Source organism: Rana temporaria, chromosome 12, assembly GCF_905171775.1.
Source record: "Rana temporaria chromosome 12, aRanTem1.1, whole genome shotgun sequence".
Taxonomy (NCBI): Eukaryota; Metazoa; Chordata; class Amphibia; order Anura; family Ranidae; genus Rana; species Rana temporaria.
Window position 1 is genome coordinate 96,325,717 of NC_053500.1, and position 20,849 is coordinate 96,346,565.

General features: G+C 43.6%; 1 long non-coding RNA gene across 2 annotated transcripts; it reads right to left on the reverse strand.

Moving 5' to 3' along the window:
* Window positions 1-6,299: 6,299 nt before the first annotated feature.
* Window positions 6,300-12,587, reverse strand: LOC120918250. Of its 2 annotated transcripts, none has more exons than XR_005744358.1 (2): window positions 11,398-12,587; window positions 6,300-6,709 (listed from the first exon to the last, which is right to left on the reverse strand). It is a non-coding gene; the product is annotated as an uncharacterized LOC120918250 (long non-coding RNA). The 2 variants fall into 2 exon arrangements; XR_005744359.1 differs by lacking the exon at window positions 11,398-12,587 and adding an exon at window positions 6,862-11,387.
* Between the last annotated feature and the right edge of the window lie 8,262 nt (window positions 12,588-20,849).

Here is a 20,849-nt window from a genome sequence, read left to right on the forward strand (position 1 = left end):
TCCCTGAACAAAAGCCATTCACACCTTTAGCTGTGAAAAGGCTCATCTCTGGGTTTTTCCCAGAGAATTTGGAAGTGACATGTAGAAGCTAAATGACCATTTGTCTTCTGAATGAAGCCACAATCAGAGTGCCTCCCTTTTGAAAGTGTATAAATTGCTTAGAGGCTTAGAACTCAGGAGAACAGATTTTTTTGAATGTATGACAATGTATACACACTGTTCTCCAAGCTTTTAAGAGTTTTCTGGAAGCTTGCTTGTATATTAAATATATCTTTTTGAAATCAATTTGGCTTCAGCAGTCAACTTTACTGAAGAACTTTAAGTTAAAGTTTCTTCTCCGTCAATTTGGTCCTTCGAGCTGGGAAAGAAATACTCTACAGCACGCCGCTGAGAAACGGAACAACACAAGCTGGGAATTCATTGCAACTGGCTAAGGTAAGCTAAACTTTCTGCTTGCTGTGATCTTCCCATTGTGCTGGTCTGTGCAAGAAGGTGTGCTGAAGAAATTCTCTTTTTCAAGAACCTTGACTGTTGAATTTTGTTGTTTTTCTTTTTAACGTTTTTTTTTTTTACTTTTCATACTATCTGTGCTTATTACTGTCCTTTGTATGAATTCTCTGTGTGAACGGTCTGCTCTATATCAGATGCAGTGAATGTTTAGCTAGAATTTCTGCATTTCCTGCGACTAGGCGACTAGCCAGGTCAGAAATGTGGGTTTTCGGACTCAAGGGATCATAGGCTGTGGCTGATAAGGTACTTGTGTGATGAGACCCTGGTTTTTCGCTAAGGGTGATGGCCTGCTTAAAAAACAGTGCTGCTTGAATCACAAGTACCAGTCTCGCATGAAAAAAACTGGCCCAGATTCAAGAAGCACTTGCGCGGGAGCAAGTGTGATTTGCGCCGCGCAAGTACTGATTTGCTACCAGGCAAATTTGCGGCTGATTCTGTAAACCAGCTAAGCCTGAAATTCTGCCTTTTTCCCGCGCACGCAGCCTCGCTGCTCCGGAGCAATTCTTGCGCAATTTTGCGCAGGGTGTAACTTGCGCAAACATGTTATTCCCTCAGCTAATATGCAAATTAGGTACTGCCGATGATTCTGAAACATGCGCGTGTGAGGCGCATCTTGCGCTGGAAGCGCGCAAGCTTTTTTCCCGGGCAAACTTGCTCCTTCTAAAAGCAGGGGCAAGTTAGCAACAGATAGGCACATGTCAGCTGCAGGAGCGCGCAACTTCAGCAGCACCTAGACAGACGAGCTGAACAAGCAGAGCACCCACATTTTCGGGACCTCACATCTGTGCACCAACATGCCAGGGGCAGCTATGGTTCTTGATATTCTATTGACTAAGCCGACTCATAGGAGGGCACGGGAGAGGATTTACAGAGGGCGCTACAACCTTTTTGATATGAGTGATAATGAGGTGTATCACATGTTTCGCTTCAGCCCTGAAGTCATCCTTGAGTTGTTAACAATCCTGCAGGATGACATCAGCAGCCCGACCAATCGGGGACAGGCATTGCAGCCACTGGTGAAGGTAGTGGCAACCCTTCATTTTTTGGCAAGTGTCTCATTTCAGCGCACAGGTGGAATGGTGGCGGGGATGTCCCAATCCAGCATGAGCAGGTGTGTGCACCAAGTGATCCCTGCAATACTCAGAAGCATGGGCACACAATTTATCAAACCAACCACGGCTGACCTGCGGCAGAAGGCAATCAGTGATTTTTATGAAATAGCCAGATTCCCACGCACTGTGGGTGCAATAGATTGTACCCATGTGGCACTACGCCCCCCCCCCCCGGCACCTCGAGCATATCTACTGCAACAGGAAGCATTGGCATTCGATAAATGTGCAGGTGATTGTGGATGCACATGGCCTCATATGGCATGTCCGTGCCAAACACCCAGGGTCAAGCCATGACAGTTTTATTTACCGACACAGCCCCATCCCAACCGAGTTTGACCAGAACATGTATGGAGACAGCTGGCTGATTGGTGAGTGACATGGGTGTCAGGTATGACTGCCCCCCCCCATGATGCAGACATCACAAGGGGCACATGCACGACTAACATCCTCCTGTCTTTTCCCTTCCAGGTGACGCAGCATATGCCCTGGGACCTCACATGATGACCCCATTTCGTAACCCTCAAACACCAGGAGAGGAAAGATTTAACGAAGCCCATGCACGTACCCATGCGGTGGTGGAGCGCACATTTGGCATCCTTAAATCTCGATTCAGATGTCTGGATAAATCAGGGGGGACCCTGTTGTATTCACCCAACTTTGTGTGCCAAATCATCGGGGCATGTTGTATTCTCCACAATTTTGCTGAGAGAAGGGGCATGCACATTGAGCTACGCAATGACCTTACCCCAGAACCACGCAATCCCCCCCCCCCAATAAACACTACCGGATCTTCTGAGGGAAGAGCAATTCGGAATGGTCTTGTGGAACGTCTCTTTGCACATTAAACACACCCTGATCTTGTCACAAGTATAATGCATGTATGCACACCACTGTGATCCCTAGCACACACACGACACATGCACCCCAAATTGGATTAGACCCAACAATACCACATGGTATTAGGGAGCAGCAACGCCGCGTCAAGGCTCCAATTATGTTGCTGTCCATTCATACACCTTTCACATGGCAGAGGGTGACACCCCTTTTCCAGCAGGAGTGCCACCCCCCCCCCCATTCACACACCAGTCACACTGTAGTATACACTCCTCACCGTGTGTAGGGACTACAAATAAATATAAAAGCTCATATTCTGAGAATATAATAAACAAAAATAGCTCATATTCTGAGCATATAATAAACAAAAATAGCTCATATTCTGAGCATATAATAATTTTTCTAATTAGATTAATATTTTTTTTTCTTCTTTGGGCCAAGGGTGCCCCGGCTCCGGCTCCTCAATCTCCGTGGTGCGGAGGAGGCATGGGGTGGGGATGGAGGGGGGGAGGAGCATCAACCCCTACTTCCAGACTCCTCGCAGGTGGTGGCTGCATGCCCTCCATGGCGTTGGCCAGGCGGGCGAGGATGGTGTTGGTCTGGCCCAACATCCGCATTTGGCGGGTGGTGGTGTTCCGCTGATGACGGCGGGTAACTCTCCCCTCCTCCTGCACAGCAGCGGTGTTGGCCTGCACAGCAGCGGTGTTGGCCTCCACCGCAGCTGCCATCCCGCTGACCTCAGCGGTTAATAAAGCGGGGGCGTTCTGCTGAGCCACCAAGCAGGTGACCATGGCCTTGGAGTTGCCACTTAGTTCATCCAGGCTCCATGAGACATGTTTGTCCCGGTCTGCATGCAGAGTGAGGGCATGCTGCACAGAGGTGGAGGTGGATGCCATGCTGTCCGCCATACGTCTTACATCTTCCACCATGGCCCCTATATGGCGGCTCTGCAGGGCCTGCTCCTCCAGCAGACCCTGACGGAGGCTGGAGGGTATATCCCTGGTTTTGGACAGAGCCTTCCTGGGAGGAGAGGCTCGGGCACGGACAAAGGGAGAAGGGGAGGGGTCCACAATGGAGGGGCTTGCCCTGGAGGGGGATGACGTGCTGGCCGGGGGGGTGGTGGGTTGATCAGGGATGGTGGTATCCTCCTGGAGGGAGCCAGAGTCCTCCTGGATGATGAAAAAGGACTCCTCCTCCAAAACCACTTCCTCCACCATACTTGTCCCCGGTAGGATCTCCTCCTGTACCAGCATTGCCATAATGTCCATGGGGCCTGACTGGACCCCTGGCTCAGGTATGGATGGCGTGGGTCGTCCCGCAGCCGAAGACGGCCCAGCTTCATCATCCTCATCACCACCTGTGGATGACACCAAAAAAAGAAATGTTGCTGGTGCAACACACTTCTCACATGTTCACTTCTACCCCCAAATATGTTCACTTCTACCCCCTCCCATGATGCACAGCAGATATGAGAAAAAATAATAGTTCCATGTTCACTTCTACCCCCAAATATGTTCACTTCTACCCCCTCCCATGATGCACAGCAGATATGAAAAAAAATAACTTACCAGTCCCCAAGTTCCCAACAGTGGAGTCGTACCCTGCAAGTCCCTGCACCTGCTCCTGCACTAGACTTTGGGCAATAATCTCCTCCTCCTGATTTAGTCGTATCTTACATCGTGGTCCACCTCCCGTGCCACTGGTATGTTTGCGGATAAGAGCCAGTTTCTCCCGGACCCTGCGCCTCATGTCATTAAGTTTTTTCTGGATGTCATCCCAGGAACACTCTTGATTACCCAGGGCATTGATGTCCAGGGTTATGGCTTCATAGATAGCCCTCCTTTGGGCAACGGTGGTGTTTGCCCGCTGGGCACCATATAGGACTTCTTTATGGCGCAGGAGTGCAGCAATTAGGATGTCCATCTCCGCAGCCACGAAGTTGGCCTTTCTTTTTTTCGTTCCTTTGGGAGGTGCCATCTCTTCAAAATGGGCTAAATTACCTTGCTCAGGGGGGGTTGGAAAAAGCAGGATGAAATTCAGCAAAGAACCTGCGCAAGTCTGCTCCTATTTATTTGCTCAGTGCAAGCAGCTGAGCAGGATTTGCCCTGAAAGTATGATAGGCGCAGTTTGACACATGCGCAGACGGAAGCGCCATAACTGCGCATGCGCGCGCCCGGCGCAAACCTCTGCTGAGCCGAAAAATGCTCATTTACATAGGGGCACACCCACTTTCACTTGCGCGGCCTTGCGTCCTCAGCTTTGCCTTAAACAGGAGCAAATTAACTGAACAAACGATTCCTGAATCAGGTGGCAATTTGGCTAAATTGCCCCAGCGCAGAGAAATTCAGCTGAGCAGCTCATGTGTAAGTAATGGGCAAATCTACCTGAATCTGGGCCACTGTCTTCTGTTCGCTTCTGCGCAATTCTCTATAAAATCGCACAATAAGCAGAAGTACTATCTCTCCTATTCTGTACAGTGCCTATAAACTGATGTGGAAGACTTTAGGGAAACCAAACTGTCAGATTCTATACTCTAGAACTTTCTCCTATTGATATTATGCTAAGTGTGTATCCTGCATAAGTGACTTTTCTAAAGTGAGTGTTTTTTTTACATTCTTAAACTATCTGTGTGACCTCATTCAGTCTGTGTGGCTGATTTACAGTGTATTGTCTGGTATAGATCCTTGGCCAGGATTAGAGTCCAAACAATACTGCTCCTGCTATAACTGGGTTCGCTGTGTCTGTGTGACGTGGGGTCTTAGTAATAGATTAATTCTTCAGGAAGTCTTATCATCGTATAAGATGGGGAATTGTACCACCGCGTACACCCCAGAAGGGGATCTGCGTGATCCCATTGTGAACGCTTCCTGGTCGGCCAAAGAGTATATGATATATAACTTTGGAAAAGGAATGGTTCGTTCCCTGGAGAAATGGAATAGAGGCACACAGGGGTTTATTCCGCTACATGGGAAGCTTGACCCTAAGTTCTGGAATGAATGTAAAAACCACTATCCAGGTATTTTTAAAACAAGAAAAGACAAGCAGGCATTAGATAAATGGATACGGGCTAGTCAGTGTTGTGAAATCATGCTAAAAACTAGATTAAAAGTAACCTATTGCCCTGTGAGAAAGTTATATGAATACAGTCCTGAAGAACCTGATGACAATATTGCTGTAATGACTGTAAGCAGATTAGACCCTACATTACCACCCCCACCTACCACTAGTGATGAAAGGGCAGCGAACAGTTCCACTGTGCATAACTTATCTGCACCCCCACCCCTACCCCCCCATCCAGAAACAACAATAGGTGCAGATTCAAAAATACCACTAGCAGAGGGATTCTCGGCCATCCTAACCTCCTCCCCCTCAAGGAGACCTGTGATAACACATCAGTCTCCCATATCCCCTTATGCAGCCAATCAATCAAATTTTTGGGGGCCTGTGAGATCTTAATTGATATGACCAAATGATGGGGCAAGGCATGTACCCCTCACTAACTCTGATTTACAGATAATTATAAAAACCATGCCTGACCCTAAGAGAAATCCACATGCTTTCACTCAGGAAAACGTGATGTCTCTAATGTGACATGTTACAGATGTCGGAAAAGAGGCCATTATGCTAAATATTGCAAAAATTAGCAAGCTAAACCTCTAAATGAACCTAAACTAGCATCTCAAAGGTAATAATAACAACCAAGATGCTTTTGTACCCCAAGAAGGCTAAGAAAAAAAAATAGGGGAAAAGTCCAGTTTTACTAAAGAAATGTGCTAATATTTTTGTCTACAGGGTATAGCTGGTGTTAAATCCGATTTGGCGGTCTTAATTAAGACGATCAGATTAGATGGTAGATAAAGATAATAAGTAGGTGCTTTAATTAAGACATTGCAATGGAGAAAGACAACACAGATCTCGGCTACTATAAGCGAGTAAAAGTGAAAGTGTTTCTGAGCTTACAACTACAGGGCAAAACAATTTATACGTATGAATATTCATAAGATATGGGTATGTATCAACTGTATTCTAGGCGTGATAAAGGTGTGATCGTATAGTTTTAGTCCAATCAAAGTCCATATCTTCTTTATAGCATGGGAACAGTTAAATGGGGGGTTACATCACGTGACTGGCAGAAAAACCTTATCCATGAGTCTTTGGTCAGTTCAAACTGGTTTAATAGAAAGTCTATTTTCAACTGGTCTTATCAGTCTTCTGTCTGATTCCCAAGGACAAAACGAAGAAGCTGTGAACATCTGTGAAAAAGCAAACAAAAGTGCATTATCAATCCTTAAAGTGAACGTCTATATTATATATCTATATCTATATCATCATTATCAGACCCCTAAATTATACTCATTTCCCTCCTCTTGACCCCCATGGCGGGTCACTACCATCTCTTCTCTACCTAGTATGACACCAAAGGGTCCACAGTACTACTTCACATCTATGTGGAGTAAAGTTCTTCTTAGGGTGTATGTGGATACATATCTTTACTCATTCATATCACCCAACTTGGTATCATACAAATTTGCTAATCTGACAATCTGATAACACTATTTCTTCCTTGGGGGTCGTCTCCCTCAGATCTAACTGTCATTGTATTTCACATTTAGCACACCTGAAAAAAAAAATAAAAAAAATAAACAAGCAATCCTATAACAATAATTCCTATGAGGACAAAAACATATCTGTTGAATCCATGAAAATTTACCATATCTAAACAAAGTGTAATCTGAGTCTTTCATATTTCCTATCATAATGTCACATTGTATACCTCTTTTCCTTACTAAACAAGGAGGTGTTCCAAAAGGCCTTAAGTTATATTTAGCATAAAATGTATTTTCACAATAATACAACATTTGTGATATTCTTGACATACTAGTTTGGGCAGCCTTGTATTGCTTAAACTCAAAATTAAAATAAACGAGTACTAGGTGTGTGCCCCTTTTTTTTTCTTTTTTTTTTTTTTTAACTGTCTGGCCTATGTGAACATATCTAGCAATTACTCAAATGGCTCCTTATGCCTGTCAGCATGTGTAATTTGTACTGGTGATTTTCCTCTATAGCCTTGACTAAGATCAAGCAAAGGCATAACAGTAGTTTACTCATCTTTTGAAATTAGCTGTACTTTCTTGCAATGGCTGGCATGTATGCACATCACTTTACAGCTGTAGCAGTTGTCAGGAACACTTGTTAGGGTCCTTCAGACTTTGGTCTCAAAGGTACTTTCACATATTCTTTTATTAGGACCCAATCATCTGGCTGTAAATCATGTGTTCCAATTTCTTGATCTAGAATTGAATCAAAAACAACTTGTGCATCGCAGTTAGTTGCTTGTATTGGACAATTACATAACAAAACAAAATCATTATACATTACAGCAGTCTGGTGTGGAAAATACAACCCTGTCTTAGGTGGGCCCCCAAATAAAATCTCATAAGGGCTAACATTTTCTGACCTATAAGTAGGGGTAATCCTGATGTTGTAAAGAACCAGAGGCAACAGTTCTGGTCATTGTTTCCTTACTGACCCGTCTTTCCTTTCCCTGCATTAATTTGGCTAACTTGTCCTTAATGATTCCTATATTTTTCTACCTTTCCTGAACTCTGAGGATTATAGAGGCATGAAAGGCCTGCTCAATTGCCAAGTCCCTGCATGTAATTTGCATGATCTGTCCAGTGAAATGTGTTCCTCTGTCATTCTCTAGGATTTCAGGGACTTCAAGCGGCATATTACTTCGGAAAGGAGTTTCCTTGCTGTTGTCTTGGCATTTGCTTTAGCCACTGGCCAGGCTTCTATCCAGTTTGAAAACATTTTCTACGCACAACAAAACATATTGATATTGGCCTGATTTGGGCAATAGGATTTAATCAATCTGAAGTTTTTGGAAAAGGAATAGTGACTTGGCCAAATGTCTTTGTGTTACTCTGGTCGGTTTTCCTGGGTTATTTTTAGCACAGATCGTGCATCCCTCAACAAAGTCTTGATATACATTTCTGGAGTAACAAATAAACCATCCAGCCTTGCTTATGTCTCTCTCCATTGCTTAGGGCATACATGACTCAGTCCATGAGCTAGTGGCATAATCATCTTCTCCGTTTGAGAAGGGACACATATTCCCTTTTCCTTGCACAAGTCCATCTTGATCCTTCTTTGTTCCAATCGTCAGGTGCAGATTCTTGCACTTTCTTAATCAGTTCCTTTACTTTCAGTATTTGTTATTTTCTTTTCCTTCAATCTGTTACGGGCTTCTTCTTATTCCTTTGCAAAATCATTGATTAGGGTCATGATTGCTTCCATGGGTGTTTCAGCAGTCTTCCTGGCAGTATGATCAGACAACTGTTTCCTTTTTCTTCCATGGGTTGTCCTTCAGTATGTGCGTTGACCTTCGGGGTGGCTACTTCCTTTGGGAGGGTGACTGGTTCAAAAAGTTCTTGAACATATTTTCAGTTTTGAATTGGTTCTCTTGCAGCAGTTGTGAGTCTTCTGTTCTTCCTTATGGGTCCATAATCATGGATTACTTTGACAGCATGCTTGCTATCAGTGTAGATGTTGGCTGTTTGATCCTTTGCAGTCTCACTGGCTCTTGTGAGTGCTACCACTTTGGCAACCTGCTCTGAAAGTGATGAAGGGAGTAGTTGGATCTCAATCACTTCCTCCAATGTTGTCACCGCATATTCCATTCTTGGGACTCCATCTTTGTACAGGCATGTACCGTCCACAAACAGGATTTGATAGATCAGGATTTTTAAGAGTAGTGTCCTTTATTGGGGAAATTTGCTGCATTTTTTCTTCCATAAGTTTTAAGCAGATCTGGTCACCCTCCTCTTTGAGGTCTTCTTCTCTCTCTAGGAAAAAGCTGGCAAGCTTGATTGTAGTACATCTTTTCACTTCCATTTCTCCTAATTCAAGCGGTATTGCTTCATAACATCCATTTCAAAGCATGTCTTCTCTATTGTACAGCACCACTGTCACAGGTTGCAGCTGCAGTTTTCTTTTTGTGTTCTTCCCACAGCATGGATCTTGGTGCATCCACCAGCCAAATCTATTTTATACATGGCTTGAAAAGGGTTGCAGTCAACAGGGCAGGATGAAGAGATTTCACACCATTTAAGAATGCAGGATACAGAAAACGTGACAACAATCTTCTGGAAAGCCAACCTTCAGGGAAAGACTGTTCAGACAAATTGGACACCTCTCAGTTGAACTTAATGTTAAAGTACTGGCACCAGTCCCATCTTTGCCTTCGTCACCATCTTTTTCTTCATGTTGCTGGTCTTTCAGATGAGCATAAACGCTTGCTCCTCATCCTTCCCACTAAACCTAATAATGTAATTTATCTCAGCAGGATCAGAAATGAATGCAACCATAAAATCACCATCCAAACAAAGGCTATTGTAGCTTTGATTCCTCAACTGCAATTCTGTTATTCCATCATAACGTTAGTTGAAGTGGAAAGCGTAATGTTACAAAACATTCTTTACCATCCGTCTCAGAGATGCACAAATTAACTTCTGTGTGCTCAGAAAGTTCATACTGCTTTACCATTCATTCATCATCTCTCTCTTTCTTCTACTTGCGTCTGTCAGGCAATCTGCATTTTCTAGCCAATCCTGCCACAATTCTAGCATTTCCTGGTTTCTTTTTGAGAAACAGCGCCTTGACCATCATATTGGGCTACAAAAGCATTCAGCCTTTTCTCTTTTCTCACATCCAGCAATCCTCATTAATAATTCTACAACATTCTGTCCACTTTCTTCATAATGCAATTCACTTTAATGTTCCTTTAAACCATTTCCTCTTATAAATAAACTTGCCTTTCTCCACTTTCATGTTTCTTGAAAACATTTAAATAATTATAATAATCATGGCTACCTTTTCTTTCTTTGTTTAAATCCTAGAGTTACATAACAAAAACTAACAATTTTTAACTAGGATTTCACGTTGCCACATAATTAAACATTTCTTAGATATTCAGAAGTATCTGGCTCTATTACACAGGAATTTGAAGGAAGGGGCATCGGACTCTTTTCTTCACACACTAACCCAAGCACAAAGGAGGGGGGAGGAAACTGCAAAAATCAGCAGGCTTGTCTCATCATTATCTTACAATCATCCAAAAGTAGCATTGATTTTCTGCTTCTCAAACATTTCTTAAATATTTATATAACAACAATGGCATTGCCTGGTCTAATTCTCTAACTTTGACAGGCTCATAATTAGTTAGTTTCATCACATTGCATACTTTCAAAAACACATTGTACATTTTTAATTACCTTATTCAACTCTGTCATAAAAATTAACATACACAGAAACCCAATTTGATCATAACTCCTGCAGGTACTAGATCAGCTCTGTTTTGGTCCAGCCTATAATAGTCTTGGTGTTATCTTAACCACTGTCCACATCGGTCTGTCATGTCAGTCGTAGGACTTACTTGTGCCACTTCTACCTTTCCCAGTTTGAAAGGTCCATGGGAGCACCGTACTCCTAATCTAGAGAACTCACTCTCGAGTCTCTACTTAAAAATGTATGGGTCGTCACCCAAAATTTCTCCTGGGCTACACACAGTAGCCATCAAATGGCACTTCTTTTACACTTGGCCACACAGGCCTTACTCGCCACACAGGCTCACTACTACAGTCCTCTGGTCAGACCTTTTCACAAGTCTCATAAAACTATTGACACCCCAAGCATATAAACAAAACATTAGCAATCCACCAACAATGATTACTATACTCTATTATTTCTGCAACAAGTGAAGTAGAGGAGTTATTTGGGTCAAACTGTGTAGCATTTACATTACTCTGGTTTGCATCAATTTTATCTCACCATCTCATCAAAGAAAAACAAACACATCAGACGTCAGCCAATAGACTTCAGACACCGACTGGTACTTGCCGTGGTGGGCAGAAAGAGTAAGAATAAAATGTTTTCTTACCGTGGCCACTGGTTCTGCCCAACATGGGTTTCCCGTCTCTTTGGTCGGAAGTCCAACGGAACTGAATCCGAGTCACAGGCATCAGCTGTTAAATCCGATTTGGGGGTCTTAATTAAGACGATCAGATTAGATGGTAGATAAAGATAATAAGTAGGTGCTTTAATTAAGACATTGCAATGGAGAAAGACAACACAGATCTCGGCTACTATAAGCGAGTAAAAGTGAAAGTGTTTCTGAGCTTACAACTACAGGGCAAAACAATTTATACGTATGAATATTCATAAGATATGGGTATGTATCAACTGTATTCTAGGCGTGATAAAGGTGTGATCGTATAGTTTTAGTCCAATCAAAGTCCATATCTTCTTTAGAGCATGGGAACAGTTAAATGGGGGGTTACATCACGTGACTGGCAGAAAAACCTTATCCATGAGTCTTTGGTCAGTTCAAACTGGTTTAATAGAAAGTCTATTTTCAACTGGTCTTATCAGTCTTCTGTCTGATTCCCAAGGACAAAACGAAGAAGCTGTGAACATCTGTGAAAAAGCAAACAAAAGTGCATTATCAATCCTTAAAGTGAACGTCTATATTATATATCTATATCTATATCATCATTATCAGACCCCTAAATTATACTCACTGGCTAAGTGTAAAAGTTATGTTTGATGTGCGAATTGTGTGAGACCCATGGATGTGATGTTGGATGGGTGTTTTGGGGTGAACCTCCACGTTAAGGGTGGGGACTGATGAATATGAAATAATAATACTAACACCGTATGAATTTTGGTGGCATGATGATTTATTTTATGTTTGTTATGTATGTTTTAAAGTGATGTGACAGTGCCACAAGGACAATCAACGGTAACAAGTCAGTGGCATGTTGGTCGTTGGACATTTGTCTTTAGAAGCAAGACAAATATTTTGTCTGTAAATTGGGACTAAAAAAAAAAAAATTATTTCTGACTTAAAATCCTAAAATTCAGGTGCAACTAGTGACACACACAGCAGTGAAACTCCAATCCAAAGACTCCTGGATACACGCTAGCCATTGCAAAAAGGTCACAGAGCCTGCAGAATGAAGGTGGTATTGCTCTTATGCTTTGTTACACCACTAATCGTTGCTTTACATGTTGATCAAAATCATTATTTTACCTTACTTAATGTAACTGCTTTTATGCTAAACAAGACCAACTGTTGGATTTGTGGGGCACAGATAGCGCATGGTAAGCAAGGCTATCCGCTGACTACAACTCAATTTTACTGGGATAATGAGACTAGCGAGTTTAACATTAACCACTTGCTTACTGGGCACTTAAACCACCTTCGTTCCCGGAGCAATTTTCAGCTTTCAGCACTCTCACACTTTGAATGTTAATTACTCAGTCATACAACATTGTATCCAAATGAATTTGTTGTCCTTTTTTTCATACAAACAGAGCTTTCTTTTGGTGGTATTTGATCACCTCTGGACTTTTTATTTTTTGCGCTATAAATGAAAAAAGGCGAAAATGTTTGAAAAAAAATGAATTTTTCTTAGTTTATGCGATAAAATGTAGCAAAATATTAATTTTTCTTCATAAATTTTGGCCACAATTTATACTGCTACATGTCTTTGGTAAAAATAACCCAAATTAGTGGATATTATTTGCTCTTTGTGAAAGTTAGAGAGTCTACAAACTATGGTGCAAATCATAAAAAAATTATCACACCTGTTGTACCGGTGCCTATCTCATTTCTTGGGGCCCTGAACACGCCAGGAAAGTACAAATACCCCCCAAATGACCCCTTTTTAGAAAGTAGACATTCCAATGTATTTAGTAAGATGCATGATGAGGTTTTTGATGTTGTAATTTTTTCCCACAATTCTTTGCAAAATGAATATTTTTTTTATTTATTTTTTCCCCCTCACAAAATTGTCATTGTAATAGGTTATTTCTCTCACATGGCATGTGTATACCACAAATGACACCCAAAAATACATTCTGCTACTCCTCCTGAGTATGGCGATACCACATGTGTGGGACTTTTTCACAGCCTGACCACATACAGAGCCCCAATATGCAGGGAGCACCATCAGGTGTTCTAGGAGCATAAATTACACATCTAACTTGTTGACTACCTATTACACTTTTGAAGGCCCTGGAGCACCTGGACAATGGAAATGCCCACAAAGTGACCCCATTTTGGAAAGCTAACACCCCAACGTATAATCTATGAGGCATAATGAGTCTTTTGAACGATTCATTTTTTTCCAAACATTTTTGGAAAATGTGGGAAAAAAATGAAAACGCAATTTTTTTACGCAAAGTTGTCCATTTATAAGATATTGCCAACACATAGCCTGTACATAGCAAAAATTACACCCCAAAATACATTCTGCTACTCCTCCTGAGTATGGCGATACCACATCTGTGGGACTTTTTCACAGCCTGACCACATACAGAGGCCCAACATGCAAGGAACACCAACAGGTGTTCGAGGAGCATAAATTACACATCTAACATGTTGACTACCTATTACACTTTTGAAGGCCCTGGAGCACCTGGACAATGGAAATGCCCACAAAGTGACCCCATTTTGGAAAGCTAACACCCCAACGTATAATCTATGAGGCATAATGAGTCTTTTGAACGATTCATTTTTTTCCAAACGTTTTTGGAAAATGTGGAAAAAAAATGAAAACGCAATTTTTTTATGCAAAGTTGTCCATTTATAAGATATTGCCAACACATAGCCTGTACATAGCAAAAATTACACCCAAAAATACATTCTGCTACTCCTCCTGAGTATGGCGATACCACATGTGTGGGACTTTTTCACAGCCTGACCACATACAGAGGCCCAACATGCAAGGAACACCAACAGGTGTTCTAGGGACACATAGCATACACATGACAAGAATTACACCCCAAAATACATTATGCTAAGCAAAGGGTAAACAAAAAATGTACCTGTGGTTTTAGTAGCGCAGTTGTCCACGGGACGATAGCACTGGTCCAGGCAGCAGGCAGGGACTTGGTCAGCAAAAGAAAATGCAATTGTCCAGGCAACAGGCATGATGGCATAGGTCCTACAGGCAGCAGGCAGAAGTAGGGCCTCGTTCAGGACAGAATGGGGACAGGGGTAGAGGCTTCTCCCACCCAAATCTCTTTGAAGCCTCCGGGCAACCAGACCCTAATCTAGAATGAGAAAACAAAAACAATAGTTTTCTTCATCCAGAAAAACAATTCTGGAGCCCCTCACATGTGAGACCCCTGTGCTATGAATCCCACTAGTCCACTGGCAGGGTAAAAGATCAGTCCAAGAGGCAGGCAAAAAGAATGGTCAAACGGTCCAGGGTCAGTTCCAGATCAGGCAGAGGTATAAACAGAATCGATAGGCATAAGCGTGGTCAAATAACAGTCCAGGGTCAGTTCCATATCAGGCAGAGGTATAAACAGAATCGGTAGGCATAAGCGTGGTCAAATAACAGTCCAGGGTCAGTTCCATATCAGGCAGAGGTATAAACAAAATCGGTAGGCAGAATCGTGGTCAAATAACAAGCCAGGGTCAAATACAGAGCAAGCAGAGGCATAAGGGGTGTAAAGGTAAATGGCAGGAAGTGACTAATAATTTAGTAAGGAATGATAACGGCAGAAACAGCCAACTACGCAGAGGCCTGGTTGGGAAGGGCATTGGGCACAATAAAAACGGGTGTCTCTTCTCACTCCATCTTTGGAGCACACCCGGCATTTTTTTTGGGAATTTTGGCCTGTTGGTCCGGGAGGGATTTTATCTGGGAAGTGGCGCTCGTAGAGTCGGCTTACCACATCAGATCGAATGGTTGCTGGTGGGTTGCTGGGGTATAAAAGGGCAGTGGTGATTTCCTCCTGGTAATAAAGGTAGGATTTGGGTCTTGGAGTGGATTTTCGATATAATACGTAGGTGTTGTATATGGCCAAATTGAATAAGTAAATGGAAACTTTTTTATACCACTGGTATGATCGTCTTGTGGAAAGGTAGGGCTACCAGACCCTAATCTAGAATGAGAAAACAAAAACAATAGTTTTCTTCATCCAGAAAAACAATTCTGGAGCCCCTCACATGTGAGACCCCTGTGCTATGAATCCCACTAGTCCACTGGCAGGGTAAAAGATCAGTCCAAGAGGCAGGCAAAAAGAATGGTCAAACGGTCCAGGGTCAGTTCCAGATCAGGCAGAGGTATAAACAGAATCGATAGGCATAAGCGTGGTCAAATAACAGTCCAGGGTCAGTTCCATATCAGGCAGAGGTATAAACAGAATCGGTAGGCATAAGCGTGGTCAAATAACAGTCCAGGGTCAGTTCCATATCAGGCAGAGGTATAAACAAAATCGGTAGGCAGAATCGTGGTCAAATAACAAGCCAGGGTCAAATACAGAGCAAGCAGAGGCATAAGGGGTGTAAAGGTAAATGGCAGGAAGTGACTAATAATTTAGTAAGGAATGATAACGGCAGAAACAGCCAACTACGCAGAGGCCTGGTTGGGAAGGGCATTGGGCACAATAAAAACGGGTGTCTCTTCTCACTCCATCTTTGGAGCACACCCGGCATTTTTTTTGGGAATTTCGGCCTGTTGGTCCGGGAGGGATTTTATCTGGGAAGTGGCGCTCGTAGAGTCGGCTTACCACATCGGATCGAATGGTTGCTGGTGGGTTGCTGGGGTATAAAAGGGCAGTGGTGATTTCCTCCTGGTAATAAAGGTAGGATTTGGGTCTTGGAGTGGATTTTCGATATAATACGTAGGTGTTGTATATGGCCAAATTGAATAAGTAAATGGAAACTTTTTTATACCACTGGTATGATCGTCTTGTGGAAAGGTAGGGCTCGATCATTTGATCATTGAAATCGACACCCCCCATGAACTTATTGTATTCGTGGATACATTTAGGTTTCTGGATTTGCCCATTCCTCCTTCTGATGGTAACGCATGTATTGTTGTGGATGGTAGAAAGCACGTACACATCCCTTTTGTCCCTCCATTTCACGGCCAGAACTTCCTCATTCCGTAAACTCGCCGTCTCCCCTTTTCTTAGCTTCTTGGTGACGAGGCTTTGAGGAAAGCCCTTCCGGTTCGACCGTACGGTGCCGCATGCGGGTGTCTTCTTTCTATACAGGTTTCGGAAAAGGGGCAAACTTGTATAGAAATTGTCCACATACAAGTGGTAGCCTTTCTCCATGAGCGGGTTTAGGAGTTGCCAAACAATTTTCCCGCTGGTTCCTACATAGTCTGGGCAATTAGGGGGGTGTAGCTGGCTGTCCTTTCCTTCATATACGTTGAAGGCATACGTATATCCGGTGGCTCGGTCGCACAATTTATAGAGCTTCACTCCATAGCGGGCCCTTTTGGAGGGAATAAATTGCTTTATGCCGAGCCTGCCAGAAAATTTTACAAGGGACTCGTCAACACAGATGTTTTGGTCCGGGGTAAACAACTGGGGGAAAATTTGGGAAAAATAATCTAGTAGTGGCCGAATTTTATAAAGTTTGTCAAAATTTGGGTCATCTCGGGGAGGGCACTGGGTATTGTCACTATAGTGTAGGAATCGCATGATCATTTGATATCTGGACCTGGGCATTTTTGAGGAAAAGACGGGCATGTGGTAGATGGGGCGTTTTGACCAATATGAACGTATTTAGTTTTTGTGGTTTAGTCCCATACAAAATATGAGGCCCAAAATTTTTTTAAACTCTTCCACTGTAAGGGGTCTCCATTGGAAGGGACGGGCATAATAGGATGTGGGGTGACTGGAAATAAATTGTTGGGCATAGAGATTGGACTGGGAAACAATTGAGGCAAGCATGTCCTCAGTAAAAATTAAATTGAAAAAATCTATTGGGGCAAAATTTTCTGTGTCCACGTGGACTCCTGGCTGGGCAGTGAAAGGGGGAATGTTGGCTTCTCCTGAATTAGGAGGAAGCCACAAGGGGTACTGAAGGGAATAGGGAAGGCTGGCATGGGACCTACTGGTACGTGACCTTGCTTGACGAGGTGTTGCGGTTCTGGTGGATGGCACAGCGGTTCTGGTGGATGGCACAGCAGTGCTGGTGGATGGCACAGCAGTGCTGGTGGATGGCACTGCCTCCTTAGCAATACGCCTTTGTCTGGCGGGCGGACCCTCTTCCTCCTCTTCCTCCTCTTCTTCCTCTTCTTCCTCTTCTTCTTCCTCTTCCTCCTCTTCTTCCTCTTCTTCCTCTTCCTCCTCTTCCTCCTCCTTCCTCCTCTTCCTCCTCTTCCTCTTTCTCCTCTTCCTCTTCACTGCTAACTACCGGCTCATAGTCAACATCAGATCCGGCGTCTGACCTTGCGGAGGAATCCGAATCGCAGAGCTCCCCGTTGCTCTCGTCGGCCGCAATAATTTTGTACGCCTCCTTAAGTGAAAAAGATCTTTTAGCCATCGTTGGCAATGACAAAAGATGGCACGTGGCACTGATGACACTGACAGGTGGCACTGACGGCAAATGGGACTGGCAGATGGCACGGGCAGATGGCACTGATGGCAGGTAGCACTGATGGCAGGTAGCACTGATGGCAGGTGGCACTGATGGCAGGTGGCACTGATGGCACTGATGGCACTGATGGCACTGATGGCTGATGGCACTGATGGCACGGGCAGATGGCACGGGCAGATGGCACGGGCAGGTGGCACTGGCAGGTGGCACTGATGGCAGATTGCACTGGCAGGTGGCACTGATGGCAGATTGCACTTATGGCAGATTGCACTGATGGCAGATGGCACGAGCAGGCGGCACTGGCAGGTGGCACTGATGGCAGGGGCAGGTGGCACTGATGGCAGGGGCAGGTGGCTCTGATGGCAGGGGCAGGTGGCTCTGATGGCAGGGGCAGGTGGCTCTGATGAGAATGCACTGGCTGGTGGCACTGGCTGATGGCACTGGAAGGTGGCACTGGAAGGTGGCACTGGCAGGGACTGTGGGTAGTGTTTGTGTCACTCACTATTTTTTTTTTCCACTGTAACGATCACTGTAATCTTTCTCTCCTCACACGCGGTCTGTGTGTGAGGAGAGAAAGCCGGCGATGAGAGATGATCTCATTTGTTTACATTTGAGATCATCTCTCATTGGACGGCTAGATCGAATGCTGAATGGCCGCTGTGATTGGCCATTCAGCACGATCTGTGATTGGCTGTGTCCGAGGGACACGGCCAAAACAGTTTTCTGCAGAAGCGCGCTCGCGGGGACGCGCTTTCAGCAGAGAAACAGCCACTTGGCACTTCAGGTCCGCGCTGCAGACGTATTTTTACTATAGCGTGGATCTGAAGTGGTTAATATTACAGATGTATGTAAAGCCAATTTTTCTATTGAAGAGTATAGATTAACACTCCAATATCCAGGTAAAGGGAAATACTGCTATAGGAGAACAGACAAGAGTACATTTTTACCGGGGAGTAATACGACCATTACAATTAGAGGTAAACACAAAACAATTATAATTCCTGATAAAAATACTACTGTGTATCAACTAGGGCATAGCAAATGTCAATATGAATTAAAGAATTGTACTAACGCATCATCTAACCATCAGTGTGTGAAAATCAATCAAGAAGAAATAAGTTACACTGTTAATTGGACTTGTATGAATGAGCCCACGGATGCATGGATGGAAAATGGTAATGTCAAAGTGTCAAATGATTGTCTTCAATGTCTAAATATAATTGATAATCAGACTCCGAAAGATATTGTATTCCAGACACATTTAATGCTAAAATATTACGAGTGCACTATACTTCCCTTAAACTTGTTCTTTATATGTGGAAATAATGCCTACCGATTCATCCCTAAATACTTTCAAGGTACCTGTTATTTAGGATATGTATTTCCACGAGTAAGCTATTTTAAGCACCTCCCAACAGGAAGCTCCCAAAGGCACTCTAGAAAACATAGAGAAGTACCTATCAGCAATCATCTCCTTAAAGGGACTGATGGAATCTGGGAAGACGGATATGTACCAGACCAGTTTGATGTTAGTGAGGGTGATAGATTAGCAGCTATAATACTTCCTATGTATGGCCCAGCAAAAGCTATACAAATGATAAGGAGACTGGCACGAATAATGGAAAAATTGCGAATGAAACTACCGAAGCTATGATACTCCTAAATGAAGAACAAAAACAGCTTCGGATAGTAGCCCTACAAAATAGAATGGCCCTTGATTACTTATTAGCTGAACAAGGAGGAGTATGTGCATTAATTAATAACACTTGCTGTACGTATATACCTGACTATAGTAATAATATTACTGATCACATCAACAAGGTAAAAGAAGCTGTGGCAGCCTTAAGGAGAAGGCCTAAATCCATGCTTGATGGTATTTCTGATAGTATCAAGGGCTGGTTTAACAATCTTTTTGGTAATTTAGGTAAATGGCTTTCTGATATTCTGTATTCTATTGGAACCGTCCTCCTCTATGTCATGGGTTTCTTTCTGGCAATATATGTTTTTTATTATTGTCTCAAAATATTGTGAGGGATTAGCTCATGGGGATCACCTTTTCAGAAATCACAGTCTGTAAGGTGGCACTTTCTTTTAAGTCTGGCGGATGCCAGATTTTATTTATAAACGGTTTGCAGATTAAAATAAACAAAACAATAAATTACATCCTTGCCGTCCGGCGCTAAACTAAACAAACAGGATCTCCTCTCTATACAGTGTGGGGCTACTCCCTGACACCCACAAAACATGTAGTAAAGCAAACCTTTTTAGTCCAGCACTCAGCGCTCCCCTCACTCAGGTCCCTTCCTGAGTTTCAAGCCAGAGCCCTGTTGTGCTCTCTTCCTGGTCATTTAAAGTCCAGGTGATTGTGGACTCCAGTGGACCCAAACATCCGGACCGGAACCCTAGCCAGGCCCAGAGGCTGTAAAACCTGGACCGGATTCCGGTTCAGTCCCTCATAATGGAACGTATGCGAGGTGAAATGTACCTATGATCATGTATCGCACCTCGCATACTGTCACATATCCTCCCCCTCTGCTCAAGCCCCTGCGGCTGAGCACTTGACCCTACCATACAGTGCACACGGGAGAGGGCATCTGCATTATTTTGGAGCTTTCCTGGCCTGTGCTCCACCGTAAATTTAAAAGGCTGTAAAGCCAGGAACCACCTTGTCACCCGAGCATTTTTCTCCCTGTTATTACACATCCACTTCAGGGGAGCATGGTCTGTGACCAGCTTAAATGACCTCCCCAGTAGGTAATACCTCAGGGAGTCTAAGGCCCACTTAATGGCGAGACACTCCTTTTCTACAATGGCATAATTTTTCTCGTGCTTGTTCAGCTTCCTGCTCAGGTATACCACTGGGTGCTCCTCACCATCCCTGTTCTGTGACAGTACGGCCCCTAGGCCCACCTCAGAGGCATCCGTCTGTACAACAAACTCCTGGCTAAAATCCGGGGTTACTAGTACGGGTACCATACAAA